Source organism: Spinacia oleracea, chromosome 5, assembly GCF_020520425.1.
Source record: "Spinacia oleracea cultivar Varoflay chromosome 5, BTI_SOV_V1, whole genome shotgun sequence".
NCBI lineage: Eukaryota > Viridiplantae > Streptophyta > Magnoliopsida > Caryophyllales > Amaranthaceae > Spinacia > Spinacia oleracea.
The window spans coordinates 104,606,636-104,615,449 of NC_079491.1; positions in this window are offsets into that span (position 1 = coordinate 104,606,636).

Below are 8,814 nucleotides of genomic sequence, written 5' to 3' on the forward strand. Positions count from 1 at the left end.
GGGTCCGCATATAATATTTGGAGAAGAATTGTGGCAATGTGTGAAGGACTTGCCTAAAGCAACTGATGGTCCTGAAGCTCTTAAGAGGTTGAAGACTTCCAAAGAGGGATGGGTCAAACAAAGTATTTTATGAGAACTCCCATACTGGAAGGATTTGCTTCTTCAGCACAACCTAGATGTCATGCATATTTAAAATAAATTTTTTGACCGACTAATAAACATTGTGATGGATGTGGAAGGCAGCACCACGGACACCACTAGTGCAAGAAAAGACATGTCTAAATATTATAAATGTGGGAAGTTAGAGCTTAAAAATGGAAATTAAACCATACCAAAAGCACCTTTTTCACTCGACAAGGCTCAAAAGAAGGTGTTATGTGAATGGGTTTGAGATTTGAAATTCCCAGATGGATACGCTTTAAACTTGAGCAGGTGTGTCAATCTTCAATCATGTAAGCTACATGGAATGAAGATCCACGATTGAATTTCTTCATGGAGAGGTTACTGCCTGTTACTTTAAAGGAATTGCTTCCTGTGAGGGGGTCGAAAAAGCGCGAGGCTAATGCGTGACCTCGTCCCTCGTGGGTGTGACGCTTCTTTTTTATTCAATCAAGTGTAATTGGATTTCCTGGGAGTCTACACCCAATTGGCTAGTAATATAGGAGTCGCCATTCAGTTTTTAACGACAATGAGAAAAACTGACAAAACCCGGTTATCGTGACATAAAGGGAGTGCAATTATGTTTGACCACGACGGCCGTAGGTTCCCTTGTGATCCCTGGTGTGGGGATCTCTCAACATACACCCGCAAGGTAGAGATTGAGGGTTCGGGGGACTGTAACTACCGAGAGGAGTACTTCGCTCGTCGATAACTCCAGAGGCAGGATATCCTTACTAGCTCAGCATAATAATTGAAGGGACATGCGTTAACTATTAAACTAATCTGAGTTGATTTTAGCAATACGCAACATATAATACTAGATCGATCGTGATGATCTGATTTAAATAGTATTAAGGGATCTAGCATGATAATCCAATTTCCCGAAAATATTATATTTGTTAGGCGTGATAGAACAATCTGATTTAGTTAGTTTAACAGTTCATAAAAAGGGCGAGGAAAGCAATTAAATCATCGAGAAGGGACACATTACGACGCACCCTTGAGAGGTGCGTCACGGTTCTCAGAAAACTAACCACTTTGACTTTGCTATTTCTCCTTTTTATTTAACAAATCTCAATTATGGGACAGGATACGTTCTGTTCGATTTATGGATCGATTGCGACAGAACGCGTGAACAGTTTCGCAGCGTGAGGCTTAGGCTAAGGGTTGGAGTCTATACTCAGAAAATAATTGTGTGTTGTGTGTGTTCCTTTCACGTAGAATTTGGGGCTGTATTTATAGGGAAGAGTTCGTGGAAAGATAGAATTGCAGAGCTCTAATCCATAAAGAATTAGGAAAAAACACGTACCCAGGTATTTTCAGCGCCCAGGCCTGGGCGCCGAAGATTTCGGCGCCCAGAGCCAGGCGTTGAAAATAGGGTCTGGGCTGTTTTCTTTGTCAGATTCGGACTCTTAGAATCCGGAGTGTATGAGACTTAATCGAGTCTTTTAGTGCGTATCAATTTTATGACGGGATGCGTCTGGGCCCGTTACGAACTCCAGGCTTGTTAGGATTTTAATTAATACGTAACTCTTATTTTCGAATCGTATTAGGAACAGGATTCTTCTCGCAATTTCTATCTCATTTAGGATTTATGTTGGAGTGCAACACCTAATTCTGACAGGTTTCTATCTTTTATGACTTGCCACTTTTAACAACTACCCTTTACGGCAGTTACTATTTTTAGCAGGTTTCCATAAATGGCAGGTTTCTATAAATAGCAGGTTTTGGGTGAAATAAAAACGGGTGATTGAGATTCGTTATTTTATAGGAGATGCGTTGTCAAGTGGAGATTTATGTTTTCATCATCGAACCTTCCCTTTCGGGAATGGGGACAAAAGTAGGTGTCTACAGTTAGTCCCCACTTTGACTGAGTCTTGGAGTAAGACGATGGTCAAAGTACTAGACGGAGTGCGTCACACAAGCCATGGTGTATGTGACCTGTTTTGCGAGAGTCTCACGAGCCCCCGAGTGATAACATTTGACTTAAGGGTCATCACTTGAAATGTCTACATATCCCTCACGTGTCATTGGGATTTGTCAACGGATAGTATAGAAACTTCCTCACTTTGTCATTGGAAGGATCTAAAGGTGCGTAGAAACTCCCTCACTTTGTCATTGGGAGTAGCTACAGATGTTTTCGAAATCAAAGCTATAAAGTGTAATTGGGCCTGGCCAAGCCCAACCACGAGGTAAAAATGTTTTTAAAGATTCTCATTTTCAGTGCTAGCTAAACGAGAAAACCCCCTTGTTTTTATGGGACGTAAAACGAAGGAAAATCCAGCACATCGTTCTTTTTTGGAGAAAACGGAAAACCAATCCTTTTAATTTTTGGAAAAGGGAAAACCAGAAAAAGTTATCGCTGCAGCGACTAAGGACCTGCGCGGTTAGTGGCGCAGACCCTGCCGGCTAAAGATGGCGAGCCTGTCCGCTAAGGGTGGACACCCCGTCCGATAGAAGTGGACGAATCTGTTTTTGAATTTTGAAAATAAGGACCTACGCGGTTTGTGACGTAGACCCCGCTGGCTAAAGATGACGAACCTGTCCGCTAAGGGTGGACACCCCGTCCGATAGAAGTGGACGAATCTATTTTGAAATTTGTTTTGTGTTTTTTTTTTCTTTTTGAAAATAAGGACCTACATGGTTTGCGCCGTAGACCCCGCCGGCTGAAGATGACGAGCCTGTTTTATTTTGTTTTTGAAGACTTCTTTTTTGGAAAACTGAGGACCCGCGCGGCTAGTGACGCAGACCTCGCCCGCTAAAGGTGGGCGAGCCCTGTCCGCTAAGGGTGGACGTCCCGCTCGCTAGAGGTGAGCGAACCCGAATTCGTCTTTTTGATTTGGGGATTCGCGTGCCGCGGTCTTGCCAACTGAAGATGGGCAAGTTCCTATTTCTTTGGTTCTTTGTGATTTCTTTTGAGAATTTCTTTTCATTCATTCTTGCAAGAGCGAATTCTTTCGAGGGATGCTCGAATTTAGTTGTAACCTGAACGTGGGCTGACAACGTGTTCAGACGGACCTTTGTCTTGCGACCGTCTGCTTTCGTGATTTTGAGCTAGTCTTACGGCTCGATTTTTGCCAATATTGGTCTTTGATCAGAGGACCATGCACAAGTGTCAATGACGACCTTTCCCTGAGGTCGAACCTGTTTTTTGAGATATCCAAACATGATATGGTGTATGGCGCAGTCCGGGAATTCGATTTTGATCGCGCGCTCCTCGTTGGAGTATATATATTTTCGCGAGCCCCCAAGCAATGGGGCTCGTCGGCCGTTTTTCGCATCTTGTAATCATGTTTGGGGTCATGCTCGTATGTGCGAGCGACCTTTTATAGTAGCATACGTGCTACTTTAGCGAAGCCGTGGAGTGCGACTTTAGTTTTCGGGCGACATCCAGTTTTAGCTTGGCCCGGGTTAATCCTTTGACAGACAATCATTTTTATTTGGAAAACCAACGACTTAACGATACACATTTTTGGTGTTTCGAAGAATGACCATGATATTTAACTTGTTTTTTGAAAAGTGTACATAAGCATTTTCTGAGACGAGTCTAAGTTTCGACCAAGTTTTTAATGTTTATTTTTTTTGCTTATTTGGGAGCTAAAGGTGCTTTGGGCTTGATCCTACTTGCAATAGGGCCTCGTGTTTAGCAACACGGTCTTAAGTCCTTTCCTGTTCCGCGTTTTGTGAAATCTGGGCCTTGGGCTGCATTTTCAGCGCCCAAGGCCAGGCGTTAAACATTTCGGCGCCGAGCCGTGGGCGCCGAAAGTCTTTTCCTGGTGATATTTGACTTTCGGATTTCCTAACACGTTTCCGAATGGGATCAGGATGTTACTGGGTACATCCAGCTATATATAGGGGCTAGATACGTCCCTATTTTCCACCACTCTCAAATTCTTTCTCTTTTTTGCTGTGTTTTAATTACTCATTGCTTTTGCCATGTCGATCCCTACTTTCTCACTCCAACGGACTGTTAGGCGTTGGCTACGGGCCCTTACTCCCACAGAAAAGGCTTTGTTAAAAGAATACCACTTAGAGGCACTTTTAGGCTTACAACAAATTAATATTGATTATAACTTTCTGCATGCTGTCCTAAGCTTTTGGGACTCTGATCATCATGTTTTTGCCTTTCGGGGCAACGAAATATGTCCTTTGCCCGATGAATTTGTCGTAATCCTTGGTTATCCGACTAATGCTGCTCCTGTTACCCCTGGCACTATTGAAGAGGGTAAAACAACCATATAGGCTTTCCTAGGACTAGATGATAACATGTTTGCTGAAATTGTTGTAGATGATAAGGTTAACTTGGCAAAACTTGTAAAATATCACTTTAGGCCTAGTAAGAATATCACCGAACAGAAATTGAATATTCGAGCCCTTGTATTTTGCTTGTTGAATCACTATTTGCTATCGAATAACAATGGTGAGTTCGGTGACATAAGGTTGATCCCCTTGATTAGCCAGATGGAAAGTTGCTATTCTATCATGCCGTTGGTTGTTGCCGAGACTTTGCTGAGTGCGGATGAGCTGAAGAAGAAGGATGCAAAATCTGAACATTTTAAGGGAAGCCCCCTATTAATGCAGGTAATCAATTTTCTCCTTTGCGCACGCATACGCCACTTTTGCATATATTTTTTTGCCTGGGGGTGAGTTTCAGCGCCCAGGGATGGGCGCTGGAGTTTTCGGCGCCTGGTCCTGGGCGTTGAAACTGCGCCCCAGGAACAGTTTTTTTCTTTTCATTCTTTTGACTCGATCGTACCTGTTTTTGCAGATTTGGCTTGCGGAACGGCTTAGACTTTTGGAAGCTCCTGCCGATCCTAAACATTATCGCCCTATAGCCTTGGGTAACCGAAAATACTTGCACCAAGGCCAGGACGAGGCCGAATGGACCTCCTTTTTTACTTATGGCATTTGTTCTATTAAGTGGGTGGTACCATGGTGGGGTTTGACTACTATGACAGGGGGTTCTGATGTATCGGTTTATGTTTCTTTGTTGGGGCTATCTCGTCCCATTTATATTTTCTCTTACCGAGTCATGCGTCAATATGGTTTAAGGCAGACTATCTCCTTTTCTGATACGGTACCACCTAAGGTAGCGGCCTTTTCACAAACACGGGTCCTAGCGTGGGCTAAGTATTATGATGGTCTCCCGCTTTGGGCCGTAGCTACAAATGGCTTTGTGGGTCTTTCTGAAAACTATAAGTTGTGGATGAGCTCCGATGATAAAGATGTGAGGACCGAGGCTCGAAATGGGGAGCCGGCTGAGCTTTTGATACCTCGTATTCGTGTTAAGTATGAGGGTCCTGATTTTGCCAGACCTCGTACTTATAGTATTAAGACTGTGAAAGCTCGTCCTGATCGAAAGCGAAAGGAAGTTCCTCCCCGTTCCAGTTTCAGGCCTAAAAAGATGCCTAACATGAAGGGGCCTGCTGTTGTTAAAAGAAACGCAAGCTCTCGCGGAGATCGTCGCCAGAACAATGTATGGGTGAGGAAGGCTCAGCCGCCTGTAGAAACAGTGGCTAGTCTAGTTGATGATAATAATCCTTCTCCCACCATTGTCTGTGCCCTTGAGGCTGAGCGGGCTATAACTGAGAATGTTTCTGAAGCCTTGGCATCTTTGGAAGTTAGTGTCCAGGAGCCGGTTCTTATGGAGATTGACATTGGGGCAGCGCAGAAGACTGTGGGGGTGGATCCTGCGAACATTGCCCTCTATAAGACTTTATTTTATTTGATGATCCGGAAGAACTAGAGTAGTGTAGTTCTTGCTAGGGTGTAGGTGCCCTCTATTTATTTCAGTTGTGTTTGTTTTTATTCCTAGCACTTTGTTTTCCTTCTTATTATTTCTCAATAAAGGCGTATTTTTATTTTTATTTTTCATTTTCATTTATTTTTGTTTTTCCTCTTTTTTTATGTATTTTATATGTCTAACACTTTTTGCACAAAGAATATTTGTTTTTTTTATTGGACCGAATCCTTGGTAAGGATTGCCTACGTATCTTGTCAGAATCAGGTCGCGCGTAGTTCTAGCTTTTGAATAAGTTCTAGGATGCCAGATTTTAATAGATATTCCCTGCGGTGGTAGCATATCACTTAACCGGTCAAATGAGTGAAGTATTATCATTATTTTCGTCTGCCGTTTTTTTTTGCCATAGGTCGCGTAAAATTCGACTAATTTGTATAGCTATATTCTTGGTAAACCTATTTGGATACGTACTGTACCCCCCAAGTGTTCGTTATTTTTCCGTTGTGAGCGGATAAAATGACGAGCACTTTCGAAAAGAAAATTTTTGGCAGGCAGAGAGTTTCAACGCCCAGGCTGGGGCGTCAGAAATTTCGGCGCCCAGCCCTGGGCGCTGAAAATGACTTGGGCAGTCAATTTTTGACGCATTGCTTCACATGTTCTTGCATTTTTTTTTTTTTTGCCTTGATATTTTGCTCGTATTTAAAGCCAATTTTAAGGCTATTTCGGAGGCTTTTTGACTGTTAACGTAGACGCATTTTTGTCCGGATTAATTTTTTCTATTCGTGACTCGAAACGGTTTTGGGAATTGGGTTAGTGTGTGGAAGATATGAAGATCTTTGTGTAGGCTTTTGAGTGGGCTGAGGTGCGTGTTGATGCCGGGGGCGGCGTTTATTTTTATGAGTTTTTTTTTTGAGCAACATTTGCATGGTTTCTTTTGCTTTCTTTGGGTTGCATGGGTTAGACCCTTATGTTTTGGTAATATGATAATGTGGTTCTTTTTTTGGGGTTTGATGAATTTCGATGTTACGATTCAAGACCGAGTGGGCCTTGTTTATTGGGCCTAGAGTGGGCCGCCTCTTTATTTTTGTATTTTGCAAGTACATTTGGTGTTTATTTAGTGTTAGAGAAAATTTTTAGGAGAAATATTACGCCTTTATTGATTCGGAAAGTAAGGAAAACGTACTGAAATAAAACTGACCTATATTCTAAGGGGTCTTAGGACCGTCTAAAGTCTCTATTATTTTTTTCTACCAATCTAAAGAACTAATAGGCGCTTTTACTAATGGTGCTCTATGTGGCTCAAGCCTGGGGTTTAGTCTCATAAAACTTCGGTCCTTCACCGGTACTCATCTTGAATTCCATTCCTTTTGCATTGACCCACTGATATGTCTTCACCCATCTGTTCTCGACCTCTTCTAGTGTTGACGCAGGAGAGATCAACCGGGTTGGATCGAAACCTTCATCTTGTAAAGCTAGGGTAGTCATCACAGTCTCGTTCTCCATAGGCCTCGATTCGTTAAACAATGTCCATAGAGCCTAGTTATCCAAGGTGTGGCAGTCATGGAAAATTTCAAATCCAGGTTTTAGCAAGCCATCCTGAACGAAGGGTTCAGGGAAATCACAGCATGGGTGCTTTTCTCCTTCCCGAACGAACATCCCGTTAAGGGTCCTTTGATACGGGGGAAGGAGGGTGGTTTGTTTGCCCTTTTTAAGGCGTAGCCTAGACAGGCGGTCAGCAATATCTTCCTCCGTTGGTTCATAGCCTAAGCCAAAGGGAGTAGATTTGTCGGGAAAAGGATGGAATGTGTATTCCTTCTTCCTTATGCCCAATGGGGTTCCTGGGAAATAACCTTGAGCTAACAGCATTCTAGGGATGACTCGGGATGCATGCGGGTCTAGGAATACTGGATCATAATCTTCGATGAACTGGATTGCTTCTTCCATTTGAAACCCATAAAGGTCGTCTGCAGTTTCGGCCGTTCCAACCATAGTACAACTGACGTCGAGAGGAGGGGCGCGAATTTCTAGTATTACCCCGTTATGGTTAAGTTTAACCATTTGGTGCAAGGTAGAAGCCACACCTCCTAAGTCATGGAGCCAAGGTCGCCCCAAGAGGAGGTTGAAAGTGGGCTTGATGTCGATTATTTGAAACTCCGTGGTGCGTGCCACAGGCCCGGTTTGTATGGTAAGGTTGATTTTTCCCAATACAGGCCTTCGGGAGTTATCATAAGCTCGTACCCCTTGCGTGGAGGTTTGGAAGTCATCGTTTCCTAGCCCCAAGCAATGGGCGGTTCGCAATGGGCAGACATTAACCGCCGAACCATTATCTACGAGCGCTAGGGGGATGTTTTGTCCTTTGCATCGAACCACTAGGTAAAGGGCTTTATTGTGAGCACCCCCCCTCTTTGGGTAAGTCTTTATCAGTGAAAACTATGGCCTTTTCTCCGGCATCTCTCGTGACATGGCTAACCAATGAGTCAGGTGTGATATCTGTAGGTACTGAGATGAGATCGAGTGAGCGAATAAGCTTTTCGCGATGTTCCTTTGAAGTACACATGAGATCCCAGATGGTAATTTCGGCCTTGGTTCTTTTTAGTTGTTTCAGGAGAGGATTTTCAATGACTTCTGCGACGGTGGCGTGCCGTCCATTCTCAGGAGTTTGCCTAACCGGGATGTCCTCCGTAGGAGGTGGGTGAATATCCGGTTGGTATATTCTTTCGGATCGGGTGAGGTTGTCGACCTCGGGCTCCTGAGGGGTGGTGTCAATGAGAGCATACCCGGGCCAAGTTTCAGTGAAGAGGTCCTGGCCCGACACTTGAGATAGGTAAATATCTTCAGCATCATCATTCCACACACCGCACACTTCTCTCTCGATTCGATCCATAGGGACCACAGCGAGTGGTGCACCTTGAGGT